This window comes from Aegilops tauschii, chromosome 4, assembly GCF_002575655.3.
Source record: "Aegilops tauschii subsp. strangulata cultivar AL8/78 chromosome 4, Aet v6.0, whole genome shotgun sequence".
Taxonomy (NCBI): Eukaryota; Viridiplantae; Streptophyta; class Magnoliopsida; order Poales; family Poaceae; genus Aegilops; species Aegilops tauschii.
The window spans coordinates 493,752,731-493,768,010 of record NC_053038.3 but is presented as its reverse complement, the minus strand read 5'-3'; the positions used below and the strand labels follow the sequence as shown (position 1 = coordinate 493,768,010).

Here is a 15,280-nt window from a genome sequence, read left to right as displayed (position 1 = left end):
AGGACCTGTTTCTTAGAAACAATCACTTTGCTTCCGGATCTGAAATAGGAGTATACCCAACTGTTTTGGGTATTCTATGAAGATGCATTTATCCGCTTTGGGTTCGAGCTTATCAGCTTGAAACTTTTCCACATAAGCGTCGCAGCCCCAAACTTTTAAGAAACGACAGCTTAGGTTTCTCTAAACCATAGTTCATACGGTGTCATCTCAACGGAATCGCGTGGTGCCCTATTTAAAGTGAATGCAGCTGTCTCTAATGCCTAACTCCATAAACGATAGTGGTAATTCGATAAGAGACATCATGGTATGCACCATATCCAATAGGGTGCAGTTATGATGTTCGGACACACCATCACACCATGGTGTTCCAGGCGGTATTAATTGTGAAACACTTTCCACAATGTCTTAATTGTGTGCCAAACTCGTATCCTCTTGTCACGACGATCTTCAACTTTACTCTGAAATCACTTGAACCTTTCAATAATTCAGACTTGTGTTTCATCAAGTAAATACACTCAGCATCTACTCAAATCATCTGTGAAGTAAGAACATAACGATATCCACTGCATGCCTCAGCACTCATTGGACTGCACACATCAAAATGTATTACTTCCAACAAGTTGCTTTCTTGTTCCATCTTACTGAAAATGAGGCCTTTCAGTCATCTTGCCCATGTGGTATGATTTGCATGTCTCAAGTGATTCAAAATCAAGTGAGTCCAAACGATCCATCTGCATGGAGTTTCTTCATGCATATATACCAATAGACATGGTTCGCATGTCTCAATCTTTTTAAAAACGAGTGAGTCCAAAGATCCATCTACATGGAGCTTCTTCATGCGTTTTATACCAATATGACTCAAATGGCAGTGCCACAAGTATGTGGTACTATCATTACTATTTTATATCTTTTGGCACGAACATGTGTATCACTACGATCGAGATTCATTTTAGGTGCAAGACCATTGAAGGTATTATTCAAATAAACAGAGTAACCATTATTCTCCTTAAATGAATTACCGTATTGCGATAAACATAATCCAATCATGTCTATGCAAACACCAAATAACAATTATTTAGGTTTAACACCAATCTCGATGGTAGAGGGAGCGTGCGATGTTTTATCACATCAATCTTGGAAACACTTCCAACACATATCGTCATCTCACCTTTAGTTAGTCTTCATTTATTCCGTAGCTTTTATTTCGAGTTACCAACACTTAGCAACCGAACCGGTATCTAATACCCTGGTGCTACTAGGAGTACTAGTAAAGTACACATTAATATAATGTATATCCAATATACTTTTGTCGACCTTGCCTGACTTCTCATCTACTAAGTATCTAGGGTAGTTCTACTTCAGTGACCGTTCCCCTCATTACAGAAGCACTTAGTCTCGGGTTTGGGTTCTACCTTGGGTTTCTACACTAGAGCAGCAACTGATTTGCCGTTTCATGAAGTATCCCTTCTTGCCCTTGCCCTTCTTGAAACTAGTGGTTTTACTAACCATCAACAATTGATGCTCCTATTTGATTTCTACTTTCGCGGTGTCAAACATCGCGAATAGCTCAAGGATCATCATATCTATCCCTGATATGTTATAGTTCATCACGAAGCTCTAGTAGCTTGGCGGCAGTGACTTTGGAGAACCATCACTATCTCATCTGGAAGATTAACTCCCACTCGATTCAAGCGATTGTAGTATTCAGACAATCTGAGCACATGCTCAACGATTGAGCTTTTCTCCCTTAGTTTGTAGGCTTAAGAAACTTGTCGGAGGTCTGACACCTCTTGACGTGGGCACGAGCCTAAAATTCCAATTTCAGCTCTTGGAACATCTCATATGTTCCGTGACGTTTCAAAATGTCTTCGGTGCCTTAATTCTACCGTTTAACATTACGCACTGAACTATCACGTAGTCATCAAAACGTGTATGTCAGATGTTCGCAACATCCACAGACGACGCTCGAGGTTCAGCACACCGAGCGTTGCATTAAGGACATAAGCCTTCTGCGCAGCAATGAGGACAATCCTCAGTGTACGGACCCAGTCCGCATAATTGCTACTGTCAACTCTCAACTAAATTTTCTCTAGAAACATATCTTAAACGTAGAACTAAAGCGTAAGCTATGACATAATTTGCAAAAACCTTTTGACTATGTTCATGACAATTAAGTTCATCTGATTATTTAATGAACTCCCACTTAGATAGACATCCCTCTAGTCATCTAAGTGATACATGATCCGAGTCAACTAGGCCGTGTCCGATCATCACCTGAGACAAACTAGTCATCATCGATGAACATCTCCATGTTGATCGTATCTACTATACGACTCATGTTCGACCTTTCGGTCTCTTGTGTTCCGAGGCCATGTCTGTACATGCTAGGCTCGTCAAGTCAACCTAAGTGTTTCGCATGTGTAAATCTGGCTTACACCCGTTGTATGCGAACGTTAGAATCTATCACACCCGATCATCACGTGGTGCTTCGAAACAACGAACCTTCGCAACGGTGCACAGTTAGGGGGAACACATCTCTTGAAATTTTAGTGAGGGGTCATCTTATTTATGCTACCGTCGTTCTAAGCAAATAAGATGTAAACATGACAAACATCACATGCAAATCATAAAGTGACATGATATGGCCAATATCATCTTGCGCCTTTTGATCTCCATCTTCGAGGCGCGGCATGATCACCTTCGTCACCGGCATGACACCATGATCTCCATCATCATGATCTCCATCATCGTGTCTTCATGAAGTTGTCTCGCCAACTATTACTTCTACTACTATGGCTAACGGTTAGCAATAAAGTAAAGTAATTACATGGCGTTTTTCATTGACACGCAGGTCATACAATAAATTAAGACAACTCCTATGGCTCCTGCCGGTTGTCATACTCATCGACATGCAAGTCGTGATTCCTATTACAAGAACATGATCAATCTCATACATCACATATATACTAGTAGACTGCCCGTGCGTTGCCACGGGCATGTCAACTTTAACATGGATTGAAAAAATAGCCAATAACAAATAATAATAATTAAAATCCACTTCACTTGCAATATATTTTGATAAAAAATTGAAACATTGAACTCTTTATTGTGCACTTCATTACAAATGATAATAACACTTGAATGCCTTTATTATTTATGCTTAAGATTCGATCATCTCACGAAAGCATGTGTATTGTTATTATCCATTAATTAAAGACAAACACATGGAGTACTGTGTTCCCTTTAAACAAATCTGCAAACCCCCAAACCTAGAACATAAGTGGGGACGTGTCCTGACAGCACATCATGCCAGACCAGAACTTTCAACTCTCATTGTGTGGCAATATAAAATGTCCGAAAAAAATACAGCTCTCTGAAATAATGCAAGGCAGCCCCAAGATATCGAGGTTCTAAATTGCTAGGAGCTCAAATGCTTAATAATACAATCATGTTTCTCCACTTTGAGCCAGTCCAACGTGAACTACGTCATTAATACCTACCATCATTCCAAATAACCTGAAAAACCAGAGGTAAAAGACTATACAAATAAAAATTTCATTTGAGTTGAAAGGCTCAAACTAAAAGCCAACAAATATTTGCAAGGTTATTTCATACTGCTATTTTATTCAGCACCAATAACCTCCTTGTCAGCATCATAATATATCATCCAAAGTCATATTACCAGTTTTGGGGCAACTTTATACTACTTACAAATATAAAGAATAATATTAACTAAAAAACCTTTGATTGTAATAGATGTGAAAAATACTACTATGTTTCAAGGAATCATATGGTGTGAGTATCGTCTGAAAGCTTTTAGGAGAAATAAGGATAGAGAGCTGGTTTGTTCAACGAAACAGATTGGCTCTGCTTACACTAAGTCTAAGTTCATCATCATTCATCATTGTTACATGTATAAATCGGGATAACACACAATGAATAAGAGGAATAAGGATAGAAAGTTGTTAACTTCATCACAATGTTCATTTGCTTATACTTGAAGAAATAAGACAACATCTCCTGTGAAAAAATTATTTTTATTGACAAACGAATTCCCTCCATTTGTTAAAAAGATGCCTATTTGGTTCACCTGGAAGCCAAAGGAGAATTTCATAACATGTCTATGGTACCTTGCTAGAAGGAAAAAGATAATGGGTATACTTGGCTCAAAATCAGAATGGATGATAGGATTACATAGAGTTGTTTGTCCTTTTCGAAGATACAACTTTTGTAAGGAACTGTGTCAACGAATTCGCACAGAAAATATATCATCTGATTCCGGTAATGTATTAGAGCACACTAAATCGTATTTATGAATGCGTAGGAATCTGGACTCTTTAGAAGAAATGGACAGAGCAAATGAGCATGCTCCAATGCAGGTTGTACAGGTTCTATTGTACACATGTTTTTATACAAAATTTATTAGACACACAGGAATAAAATATGTTTGAGTAGGTAACAAAATTTGTTTTAGAAGATGATGACTTCCTAATATTGAAACACGTAACTGAACTCTACTGGTTTGGGGGAGTTGAAACGGAGGTACAAGACAAGAATGAATAAATAGGTTTTATTTCTGTTACTCACAAACTACATGTACAACATTGAGAAGCTCCTTGTGAATCAAGCATACAACAGTGAGCACTGAAAAATCATACTCTCTTCTTGCTAGCCGGTGGTGAGAACACCTTTGCAACAATTAGTATTGAAATGTTCTCCTTGACAGGTTCATGAAGAATGCCAGCAATGAAAATCTCATCCAGTATTTAGACCTGAATATTTCACCATTGGTATCCATGGGATTAGTCAGTACTAAAAAGAATGGTAGCTCTTGCAAGAAATTTCATATAACTCGATTGCTGGTTCTTCGGTGTCAAAATTTCAGCATATATGTGAATATTAAATCGACCTCACATACCATGGTTATTAGGAAAAACACTCATCATGCATTTTATAATCAATAGAGGCTATCTTTACCAAAGCTGTATTATCATCGTTGTAATATCCCAGATTTTCATTTGAATGTTCAAACTATTACTACAATAAAGATAACACAGAAAACCAACAGCCAAATACTTTTTAAAATATGTTTATAACACAAAATAAACAATAAAAAACACAATTTTAACAGTAGCATAAACATATTGCGCCATGAAGCAAATGTAATCAGTGCATGCACATCAATTTGTTTTCTCTAGCAAAAAACTATGGGTTTTTTCTAGCAAAAACAACCATACCTCCATTTATTTTGTGGCGCTTTTCCTTCTTCTTTTTATGCCTTCTTTACAGTTTCCCCTCAACTTTAATGAATTGGCAGAGCTCTTGCCTTACCCGTAAAAAAATGGGCACCATATGGAGAGCTAAACTGCACAACACTCATATATGTGAGTCTCTCGAAGATATCAAGTACAAGCAAAAGTATCAAAAGCTTTCAAGTTTGCTAGAAAATTGATAGCATTATCTGGAAGTTCACCTAGATGGCTAGATCCATGTTAACTTTTGAATTGTTAATATTGAATGTAAAAGGTCCAAGAATATACATAACTGGGCACTGTCACACATTGTCATTAGCTAAAAGACCGAAAAGATAAACATCATAGGAAGAAACATTGATGCAATCCTCGAAAAATTGGTTAACACCCAATTTCAACGGATGCATGCTTGACAAGGAGACACCTCCACTCGAATATGTTGGCAATTAAAAAAACTGCATAGTGGGAAGAATTGATCAGGCTAAGGCAGAAGGATGCAGATGCTGCTCAGGGATAAGTGATTCCGAAAAAACAATCCTCATCGAGGATCTTGCATAGTCTTGCATACATAACTGGATCACCTCTACTATTAAAGGCGATATTTTTTTTCTATGACAACAAATTCAAATCTAGCCTGAGAGGACAGAGCACACACCAGTGAAAACAAAGATTAAGAACACAAATACTCAAATAAAATAAACCAAAGCACGAATAGGTTGGTGATGGCCTGCTCGGCTTGGCCCATCTATTCACGGAAGAAATTATTAAAATAGTTAGACCCAGAAAGTAAATTTGTTATAGTTCTGCAGATCTTAAGCACCTAATTTTACGACAACCACCTCCTATAAAATTCTGTGCTGCAAGTTCACAATGACATGTCCCAACTAAAGCTCCTTCTCGTTCTTGTTCTATTTCTTATCTAGAAAACTACCTCATATCTCCCAAATACAGACTAACATCTACAAACATATGCATAACAAATTATCACCACATCACACGGGCAGAAGAAAACACATACCTTAGTCCTAGTCGGTGAAGATGTTAGATCTTTGCACGAGTGCCCACGTACCTTGGTGTAGAGCGGACATTGTCATACTTGGAAGTGCTGCTTGGATGGTGTGCTCCCATCAGCCCACATAGCAGGGGCCACTGCTTGCGCCGCGCTCTCGGACACTGCTCTGCCACTGCCGCAACCACCAGCCACAAGCCCCGCCGCAAGCAGCCGACCAAGATGCTGAATCTTTCCATTAGTGATGCGTTCAGGTGTGCAGTTCATCTAGTAAATTAAAGACATGGTATAAATTATCATTGAGCAATGTGTGGGCAAAAAAACATCAGTTCGTGTACTTGCAATGAAGATTCTGAATTTACAAACTATCTTGCCACTTCACACTCACGACTGGCTTATCTTATTCTTATCACTCATTACTCCTGAATAATATATTGGCGGAAAACAATGAAATAGAAAGTCATTTGATCAGTAGATAGAAGCAGGAGCACATCTGTAAAAACACCTCCAAAGCATGTTCGTTTGAAATAAGGAACAACCTTAATACAAACGATGCAAACCTTAAGGCGCGTTTTCTTACAATATTGTCTCGATCTGAGGACCCCAAATTATACAAAGTGCACCAATGCAATTTCCCTAGCTATTTCACGACATAAAGAGTTCCAGAACAACAACAGCAAAGCTACTGAACTCTTGCCCCAGTTTTGGTCCATAGGTTCCAGTCTGCCCAAGATCTCTTATACGTAAAAAATTGTCCTAATGGCCCCTCCTCGCGTTTCTGTCAAACAAATTCTCATTAAAATTTCTCAAACTCTAGAAGGAATCCATAAACCTGCAAATAAGTGTTCATAAGAACCACACCCCAAGGGATACACATGGAAGATAACAATGAACATTCTAGTAATTCAGTTAATGGGCAGTGTGCATAGGGCATCATATTGACTATATGATGTTGTGTCAGATGATGTACAAAAAAGCTTGGCAATACGATCAATGGCAGCATACTGATGCCGATGCTGCATTTTCATAAAGTTGTCTAGTCTAAACGAGCAAGCATACCATGTTGAAATTTATAGTGACATGATGATGTGAAACTGAATTGAAAACAAAATTCTAGTACTAAACATAAATTTTAAAATACGTCTACTGAAAGATGAGCAACATCAGATCAATTATCTAAATTGTGATCAAACACTGAAGAGATATATGATATATGATATGATAACAACACTAAGAATGTGAATGTTGTGATGAACTTCAATGTGATTATGCAGTACCTACTGAAGAGCACCTTTGTGACATGGAAGTAACTACCATATATATGTGGCCATCCTTTTTCTTTGAGCAGCTCCAAATCAAGCAAAGATATCTGAAAACCACTTGTGTATCTGTAGGCATATTTGTAATCGACATATTTATTGTAACTTGATTCTTCACTTTTGATTCTCTTGAATCCATCATAATGGTCTTCTTGGTGCGGACTTCGTCCTTCATCAACTAAAAACCTGACCAAAAAGATGAATCAGCTTGTACACAAAACGTTACATCACTGACAAATTTCCAAGATGAATATATACTCTCGTTGTGAAGAGTTAGAACATATCCAGTTAATCCTAACTGAGAAGAGTTAGAACATATCCAAACTTCCTAGAGAGACATGTATTTCTAGGAAGCTTAGGCCAGGTTACAATTATGTACATATGTAATGTCTCAGGAAAATCGAATGAAAATTAACCGCAAGGGAGCTAGCAACCCCACCCTTTGGCTCAACTGTTGCACATTGTTGATGCCTGGGGAGGAACATGCTGCCCAGAAATGAAACCTATGTTTTGGTAGGAAAAAAACTTGTTCATAAGCGTGACTGGAAGTATTACCTTGGGTGCGGAGTCTGCCAACGCGCTCGGCTCTAGCAACAGCTGGCGATGTGGTTGCGTGGCTTGGGGGCCATAGCGAGGACATTGGCCAGGATGGCAGGCAAGCATGTCGAGATCGAGGATGTGGGGCTTCAGCAGTGGCAAAAGGATGGACGTGTGGATTCTCTCTTAGCATGCATCACTGTCGACCTGCTAATCAACTTTTTTCTCTTGCTCTGGTTCTGCTATTATTCTGACATGTCGTGCTTAGTTTAATTTCCATATCATTCTTTGACTATGACTGATCAATTGACACCAGTCCTTTCTATGATCTACTACTTCGTAGTTATTTGTCTTGTTTCTCTGCATTGCTTGCTGCAAAAATTAAAACTTTCAGGTGCAGGTTCACGAGAATGTTAGTAAAATATTCAAAAAATAATTCTCTTGAGCAGTGGTCATACAAAATGTGACATTGTAGGCTGGATTGCTACCTCAAGGTGCTCCAGAGATCTAAAAAAATAAAAATGTCCAAGGATCTTTTACCCATGTGCACACAAATGGGCACACAATCAAAACTTATGACCTTTTATAGTCTGCTGGATAATGGACACGCTCAGATGCTGCAATTCTAACCTTTAGCTACTTCTCCCAATCATTAATCTGTTGGTAAAGTAATTATGGGCTGCATAAGCTACTGGATACACAGAAATATAATGCACTTGTTCTTGGAGTAACCTGCAACCAAAATAGCCATTCATGCCCATCTTCTTTGAAGTTTGAGGCAGCGGTTGCTCTACTTCAAGTACTGCGACAGTAGAAGGATTGAGATTCTCTATTGTTTTTGTCTAAAACCAGAAAGGAATAAGAAAAATAATATTTGGTCAAGGTTGTTGCAATTCCTCTAACAAATTTCTATGAAGTCCTGCTAGCTAGTATAAAATGCAAACTTACTATAGTATCACTGCCAACCTCTAATACAAATTCTTAACCATGATTCCCTTGAAAAGAATACTTTTCCACATGAAGTTATTGATAAAAAAGGGACAACTTCAATGTTTCTAAAGTTAAAAGTACACAATAATAAATAGCTAATTCTCATGCACACCTTCAGCTAAATAATTACAGAGACGCAAAGTGGAACCATGTAGCACTGGTCTTACACACAACTCAATTATGAACTTACCTGGGTCTGGAACTCTCGCTCTATTAATCTACCAACTTCAGCTTCCTCCTCTGCTACCATATTCAATATTTTAATCTCTCTCCAGCAGTTGTGTTAAGTCCATTATCAGACCCTCAACCTGAAGACTGCATCAAACACAGTTATGTGCTTCCTCGTTGACCCTAACCTTCTTAAGAGAAGTAGTATACTGAATTAATCAAGCACATGTTATGTTTAGTGTTTTCACAGCAAGCCATACACAAAGAGGAAGCACGGGATCATAGTAGGCATGCTTGAACACTTAATAATTTAGCAAGAACATGATTTATTAATCGTAAATAATTTTCTTTAGCCATGTAATCTACAATATGTCTTGAACTGCAGTGCAAAAAGCCTCTCCACATATCTTGAAACAAAGCATCATCAATAAACATCAGTAAAATCCTACCCATCCAAATTTATCTGTTGACAATATCTAGCGCTTAGTTGTTAAATAGGTAAAAAAACAACTTGGCTAAGCCCCCAGTGGTGCTGGTCTTCATACCAAGAAGATGGTGTAGCACTTGAGGCCGCCGTCCATGTCGGCGTTCAAAGTCGAACACTGGTTCGCGCATTGTAGCCACATCAAGGATAAGCAGGCCGGCCACAAAGTCCATGGCAGTGGTCGTGGGCATAATAAGTTCTGGAAACAAATTAAACGGATAGATCAAAAAATATACATGCCAACAGAGCTCTTTGCATGTTCCATGAGAACAACAATACTGAATTTGTTTCTTTTAGCAAGCCCAGCAGTAGTAGCAAGAAGTTCCACATATATATAATCCACATCTAATTCCTAGTGAAGTCACTTCGACCTAATCACTTAAAAGGTAAGATAGTAAAAAAAGGTGAAGCAAAAGAAAAGCACAGAAAAATTAAACATGCAGATTGATTACCTAAAGCATGCAACGTATCTAAAAGTTTGTTGCCTATGCAACTTCTCCATTCTAATTTAGAGGCTTGCTTGAGTTTGGGGAGAAATAGCTTAAAACGTGGACTTTTTGGGTTGGATAAAGACCTAAAGTATTGACTTCTCATGATTTAGCTGTGTCAGTAAGTTATTCTTGCTCAACCCCTAGGTAGGTGTTTCTCTTTCTAATTTTCTTATGATTTGATAAATCGTGTCTCTTCTGAAGGTTGTAGGAACTCCCAGTTACATGTGCCCTGAACTTATTGCTGATAGTCCGTATGGCTCCAAGTCAGACATATGTTTGCTAGGCAAGCATTCCTATCTAACATTCAGTTGCATGTCTTGCTCGCTTGTTCTCTTGGCTAAAAATCTGCAATTTTCAGGCTGCTTCATCTATGAGATGACTTCGCTGAAGCATGCATTCAAAGTATTTGGAAGTAGCTATGTTGACATGCTCTTTAAGTTAGAGCTCCTTCTTTCCAGCAAAAATATAAAAGAAAAAAAATGCAGCTCCTTTCATCAAAACTTGCATCTTAGATGATGTTTTTTCCTAACAGAATATGTAGACACTGGTAAACAAGATAAATGAGTCTGTTGCCGCTCCTCACGCCACCCACCGGCCACCACCTCATCATGATGCCAGGTGAGGACATCGACCAAGTGCAGCGGCGGAGCCAGACGAGACAGCTCAATGTGTTGGGGTTTAGCAAGGTGCGGACATTAACTAATTAAAAAAAGATTGTAATAAACTCTGATCCTACTGTCGAAACTACTTTCACTGAAAGAGATATATCGTGGGGCGAAACATTAAACTGGAATTAATTACCTTCGGATGGTTGCATAATTTCTTAAGGGCAGTAATATATGCCAAAACTTTAGTACTCTTTGCTTCTTCAGATATCAAGCGCTTAACCTGACAGGGTCAACCACAGACTCCTGTAAATATAACTCCGACTACCTTACATGTGCCTACTGAATATTGCTTGAAACTCAGAATGGTACATAATTTCCTTACATTTTTGGAGTGTGTGAAGTGGTTGTACAGTGTCATCTGTAAGGGAGTCAGCTAGCGGCACACTACTTCAACAATCTATACATAAGCAGGGTTAAGTAATGTAGATGAGGCACAATTATATAATGTAAAAAAGAAGGAAGAATCACTATAAAAGACAAAATGGATAGCAGGTACACAATTCTTTTTGTGTTTTCTGAATGTGCGATGAACATATCTGGCCAAATATACACCGGACAGGACATACCTTTGGTGGCAAGTGATTGGACAGCAGGGCATTCGTTCATCTCAATATAACTGAATATCATTGAGAAGCCATCAGAAGAATTCAGAAGGTAATTAAGCTAGAGCCCATAAAATTGGAAGAAAATGCATCCAAACAATTCTAGAGGAGATTATTATAACATAAATGTGGAGAATACAGTTGTAAAACATTATGTAGTGCAGAGTGCAGACAACCTTCTTCAGAGGAAAAGGGCTTGCCTGATTTACTTTTGCACTAAGCTCTCCAGATGTCTCAGATCCCAACTTCTTTTCTTCTGCAGTTGCTGTGGGTTCTCTTCCACGAATTATGGGTGCCTTCAGTTAGGGGCAAATAATGTGTTAAATACAGAGGAAAGGAAGATATAATGCAATTAACAGGAATAGCACATGGTTTTAGGTGCACAACACACGAAGAAACTTCAATAACAAATATCTGAGAACACCACCATCTGTTAATAAATACTTCCAGATCTCATTCCCCGCTGCCATTTGTCCCCATTCCCTTCCGCCATCGGCCCCTGTTCCCCGGATCCCCCGCTGCCATGAATGGCAGACGGAGAAAGGAGAGGACAAGGCATCCTAGGGAGAGAGATGAGAGGAGGCGTTTACCTACATAGGTCGCCATCACCTGCGTGTCGCCGCTCCAGAACGATGAGGAAATGATATGGCGTTGGTGGTGGAGACCGGCAGTCGCTGTATAGACGAGAAGGAGCGGTGGCGGCCATGAAGCGGATCAGCGTTTGCAAAGAGATCGCCGACGGAGAAGGGAGGTAGCGCAAGGATCCAGGACGCTCTGGAGGCGGCGCCTTGATGCGAGTGCGAGGGCAGGGGCGAAGGGATCTGTGCCTGGTTGGGGATCGAGGGGGAGGCCTCGCTCGCTCGCCCGTGCGTGCGAGTCGTCGACTTTTTTTCGTTGGTTTTTTTCGTAAGTTTTTTTGACGTTCAATTCTCTCGCGTGTGAGGAGACACCTGGAGGCATCGGCTCCCTCTAACGTGGTTTTTGTTGGGGATCGTTACTTGGAGGTGAAGATGGAGGTGGGAGGGAGGACGAAAAAAACCGGACGAAAATGGTGGGACGAAAATAAATCCGGAACGGAGACTACCAACTGAGACATTAGGAGTAGAGATAACTCATCACATCCTTTTGGCCATATCACATCACATAGCATACCCTGCAAAAACAAGTTAGACGTCCTCTAATTGTTGTTGCATGTTTTACGTGGCTACTATGGGTTTCTAGCAAGAACGTTTCTTACCTACGCAAAAGCCACAACGGTGATATGCCAATTGCTATTTACCCTTCATAAGGACCCTTTTCATCGAATCCGATCCAACTAAAGTGGGAGAGACAGACACCCGCTAGCCACCTTATGCATCAAGTGTATGTCAGTCGGTGGAACCTGTCTCACGTAAGAGTACGTGTAAGGTCGGTCCGGGCCGCTTCATCCCACAATGCCGCCGAATCAAGATAAGACTAGTAACGACAAGCAAATTGAACAAATCATCGCCCACAACTACTTTGTGTTCTACTCGTGCAAAGAATCTACGCATAGACCTAGCTCATGATGCCACTATTGAGGAACGTAGCAGAAATTCTAAATTTTCTACGCATCACCAAGATCAATCTATGGAGTCATCTAGCAACGAGAGAGAGGAGTGCATCTACATACCCTTGTAGATCGCGAGCGGAAGTGTTCAAGAGAACGGGGTTGATGGAGTCGTACTCGTCGTGATCCAAATCACCGATGATCCAAGCGCCGAACGGACGGCACCTCCGCGTTCAACACACGTACGGAGCGGTGACGTCTCCCACGCCTTGATCCAGCAAGGAGGAGGGAGAGGTTGAGGAAGAAGGCTCCAACAGCAGCTCGACGGCGTGGTGGTGGTGGAGTGACAGTTCTCCGGCAGGGCTTCGCCAAGCACACGCGGAGGAGGAGAGGTGTTGGGGAGGGGAGGGGCTGCGCCTTGGATGTGGTGCTGCAGCCCTCCCCTCACCCCTCTATTTATAGGGAGAAGGGGGAAGGGGGCCGGCCCCTCTAGATGAGATCTAGAGGGGGGTGGCGGCCAAGGGGGGACGTGGCTTGCCCCCCAAGCAAGGGGGGCGCCCCCTTTAGGGTTCCCCCCAAACCCTAGGCGCATGGGCCCTAGGGGGGGTTGGCGCCCAGCCCACTAAGGGCTGGTTCCCTTCCACCTACAGCCCATAAGGCCCTCCGGGGCAGGTGGACCCTCCCGATGGACCCCTGGAACCCCTCCGGTGGTCCCGGTACAATACCGGTATACCCCCGAATATTTCCGGTGACCGTATGGTGACTTCCCATATATAAATCTTTACCTCCGGACCATTCCGGAACTCCTCGTGATGTCCGGGATCTCATCCGGGACTCCGAACAACATTCGGTAATCACATACAAACCTTCCTTATAACCCTAGCGTCATCGAACCTTAAGTGTGTAGACCCTACGGGTTCGGGAATCATGCAGACATGACCGAGACACCTCTCTAGCCAATAACCAACAGCGGGATCTGGATACCCATGTTGGCTCCCACATGTTCCACGATGATCTCATCGGATGAACCACGATGTCGGGGATTCAATCAATCCCGTATACAATTCCCTCTATCAATCGGTATGTTACTTGCCCGAGATTCGATCGTCGGTATCCCAATACCTCGTTCAATCTCGTTACCGGCAAGTCTCTTTACTCGTTCCGTAATGCATGATCCCGTGACTAACTACTTAGTCACATTGAGCTCATTTATGATGATGCATTACCGAGTGGGCCCAGAGATACCTCTCCGTCATACGGAGTGACAAATCCCAGTCTCGATTCGTGCCAACCCAACAGACACTTTCGGAGATACCTGTAATGCACCTTTATAGCCACCCAGTTACGTTGTGACGTTTGGTACACCCAAAGCATTCCTACGGTATCCGGGAGTTGCACAATCTCATGGTCTAAGGAAACGATACTTGACATTAGAAAAGCTCTTAGCAAACGAACTACACGATCTTGTGCTATGCTTAGGATTGGGTCTTGTCCATCACATCATTCTTCTAATGATGTGATCCCGTTATCAATGACATCCAATGTCCATGGTCAGGAAACCATAACCATCTATTGATCAACGAGCTAGTCAACTAGAGGCTTACTAGGTACATGTTGTGGTCTATGTATTCACACATGTATTACGGTTTCCAGTTAATACAATTATAGCATGAACAATAGACAATTATCATGAACAAGGAAATACAATAATAACATTTTATTATTGCCTCTAGGGCATATTTCCAACAATATTCTTTTGCGGTGTGTTTGTCGAGATCCGATGAATTGTGGATTTATGATCAGATTATTTATGAATATTATTTGAGTCTTTCTGAACTGTTTTATGCATGATTAAATATCTTTTTATTTCTCTTCGAATTATCGGTTTGGTTTGGCCAACTAGATTGGTATTTCTTGCAATGGGAGAGGTGCTTAGTTTTGGGTTCAATCTTGCGGTATCCTCACCCAGTGACATAGTAGGGGTAGCGAGGCACGTATTGTATTGTTGCCATTAAGGGTAAAAAGATGGAGTTTTTATCATATTGCCTGAGTTTATCCCTCTACATCATGTTTAAGGCGTTACTCCATTCTTATGAACTTAATACTCTAGATCCATGCTGGATAGCGGTCGATGTGTGGAGTAATAGTGGTAGATGCAGGCAGGAGTCGGTCTACTTGACAAAGACATGATGCCTATATTCATAATCATTGCCTTGGATATCGTCATAACTT

At 40.8% G+C, this 15,280-nt stretch overlaps 2 long non-coding RNA genes across 3 annotated transcripts; both read right to left on the bottom strand.

Annotated features, from left to right (window-relative positions):
- Nucleotides 1-3,772: 3,772 nt before the first annotated feature.
- On the bottom strand, nt 3,773-7,789 carry LOC109750397 (uncharacterized). The gene is made up of 4 exons (XR_002229889.4): nt 7,539-7,789; nt 6,271-6,528; nt 5,238-5,365; nt 3,773-4,772 (listed from the first exon to the last, which is right to left on the bottom strand). It is a non-coding gene; the product is annotated as an uncharacterized lncRNA (long non-coding RNA).
- A 450-nt stretch (nt 7,790-8,239) lies between these two features.
- LOC109750352 (uncharacterized) lies at nt 8,240-11,354 on the bottom strand. Of its 2 annotated transcripts, none has more exons than XR_005755111.3 (5): nt 11,241-11,354; nt 11,052-11,138; nt 9,821-9,958; nt 9,298-9,415; nt 8,240-8,849 (listed from the first exon to the last, which is right to left on the bottom strand). It is a non-coding gene; the product is annotated as an uncharacterized lncRNA (long non-coding RNA). The 2 variants fall into 2 exon arrangements; XR_006662089.2 differs by having other exon boundaries at nt 8,240-8,489; nt 11,241-11,353.
- Between the last annotated feature and the right edge of the window lie 3,926 nt (nt 11,355-15,280).